The following is a 2,197-nucleotide window of genomic DNA, read 5'->3' as shown; positions in this document are numbered from 1 at the left end:
TACAAGCAGCTGCAATGACTCCACAAAGTCAGTACAACTCCACAACACTCAGAAGCAGAATGTATGAAATTTTGAAAAAGGATATTTTGTGCTGTTGTTTTTAAATGAAAGTTCTGCATTGTCACGCTTCAGCTGTACTGGGAAGGAATCAAAGGGCCAAGGGAAAGGGGGTTTTTGTTTCTTTTTGAATTTTAATGTCTTACTTTCCTGTCAATTACCAATGCTCTTTGTCTATAGAAGACTGGCACATATGCAGATAGGGGGGTGATTTGACATTTATTTAGTAAGTGCCCATTTTCTACTGAATTGATGTAGGAATTTCAGCAGTTAGCACCAGAATCATTTGTCAAAATTTCCAAGGAGATTGTTAAATGACAGACGGCCATTCAGAAACAGATCTCTCTCCTCATTCGCTCAATCAATACCAAGAAAGGCTTGACTTGTGCCCCAAAGATGTAGGCACTATAGCACTCTTGCGGCTGTCCCTCTTCATTGCCACCAGGAACGCATTTTCATCTAGTGCTCAGCCTGGAGAGATGATGGTACAATAACACCACGGAGATACTAAATGTGTGAGGCAGGAGAAGCTACTAGGATCCTAGCTGCCCCGAAAAGGAGTTTCTGGAGCTCTGTGTCCTCCCTCCAGGCAGAAGCTGCACCACTCTATAATGCACTTAGGGATCTGGAAGAAATAGTCAACAAAAAGCAAATGCATGGGGATCTAGAAGAAACAGATGACAGATTCTTGTCCTCATGGCAAGAGGTAATAGGCCCACTGGATATGCGGAGCTCCCACATTGTGGATATAAATCTTGGAGAAGTGAGGAAGCAGAGGAGAAGCAGAAAGAACCAAGCAAGGATTGGAGCAGAGAAGGAAGTAGAAACTGTCAAGTAAGAGGAGACTTGGCAGAGAAAAGAGACAGTAAGTAAATCAGGACAGAAGGAAGAGGAGAGCCATGGATACATACAGAGAGGAAGGCAGTGGCATTGGAAGTCTGTGGGGAAGCAAGAAATAGAGGTGAGAGGGAAGAAACAAGAGAGAAAGGAAGCAGAGGAGAAAAATGGAGACGAGTCAGAAAACATAACAAGATAATTAATAATCCTTAGCACTTGTATAGGGCTTAATAATTCCAAGTCACTTTCAAACATTAGCTAGTGAGTTAGAAAGAGAAGCAAGACAGAGATGGGGGAGGGGGGAATTTATCTTACCCTTGTCCATCACAGACAGAAGGTGCTGTCTCATGAGGAGCTCATCAGGAAGAGGATCAGAAATTGCCCTAATTACATTAATAAGCAGGCTGGGAGTGGGAAGCTACAAAGATATGGTTTTAAATGGCTCTTTTTGCATCTCATCAGCTATAGCTATGTCTTCAAGCCTGTGGAATACAGAGCTTTCCCTCCCTGCCCCCAACTATACACACTTTACAGTTTCATGGTTTTGTTTTCATCAACTTCCCATCAAAAAACCTTAAGAAGCTTTTACCCACCTGTCACCAGCAAGTCTGAAATAGCACTACCACTATCTTGTCCCTCTCCAGAAATCCCTGAGACTTGGAGAAATGGGCTTCATTTGAGTAACTCTCTTCTTCCTTTCCTTTTTGCTGCAGTCCAGCTTGGCACAATTTTGTATCACCATGTGACACTGTGAATCATCATGATAACTGATTCCAAAGTTGGCGAGCTCCTCCTCCTTTTCTGTGCTACTCCAACCCTTGGATACCTCATTTCACTACCCTAGGTCTACTCGAATTACTGCACTGTCTACATAGGACAAGATTCTGTGCCACGCTCATGGATCCAGCCATATATTATGTAACTGTTAATTATCATTAACTGCAGTCAGAGTGGTTCTAAGCTGCTTGTGATGTGCTGAATCTAAGGAAGTAAAAAGGTTTTATTTTGAATGTGATAAAAACCTGTGTATGTCTTTATTCAGATCAAAACAGCACATGTTGCTAATTTTGGAACAAGCTACTAATGCTACTTTGTCATTTCAATTTTCCAGCCATTTTGTTCTCAAATTGGTTGAAGTTTCTTTTCCCTGACTCACCACTTTTGACCACTAATGTATAGCAAGTTCCAAGCCTCCTCAAAGTCAAATAGGATAAACACAGGGGCAGATCACCAAGGAGAGATCTAGTCCAAAGGCCGGATTTTTAAAGATCCATAGGTGCCTTGAGATGCAGGGCCCTAAAGA

At 42.1% G+C, this 2,197-nt stretch overlaps 1 long non-coding RNA gene across 1 annotated transcript; it reads right to left on the bottom strand.

Annotated features, from left to right (window-relative positions):
• Positions 1 to 257: 257 nt before the first annotated feature.
• Positions 258 to 1,773, bottom strand: LOC135973406 (uncharacterized). The gene is made up of 2 exons (XR_010590234.1): positions 1,488 to 1,773; positions 258 to 682 (listed from the first exon to the last, which is right to left on the bottom strand). It is a non-coding gene; the product is annotated as an uncharacterized LOC135973406 (long non-coding RNA).
• Positions 1,774 to 2,197: the final 424 nt, after the last annotated feature.

Source organism: Chrysemys picta, chromosome 9 (assembly GCF_011386835.1).
Source record: "Chrysemys picta bellii isolate R12L10 chromosome 9, ASM1138683v2, whole genome shotgun sequence".
Taxonomy (NCBI): domain Eukaryota; kingdom Metazoa; phylum Chordata; order Testudines; family Emydidae; genus Chrysemys; species Chrysemys picta.
Note: the sequence above shows the minus strand (reverse complement) of the source record. Positions and strands in the feature narration are given on the sequence as shown.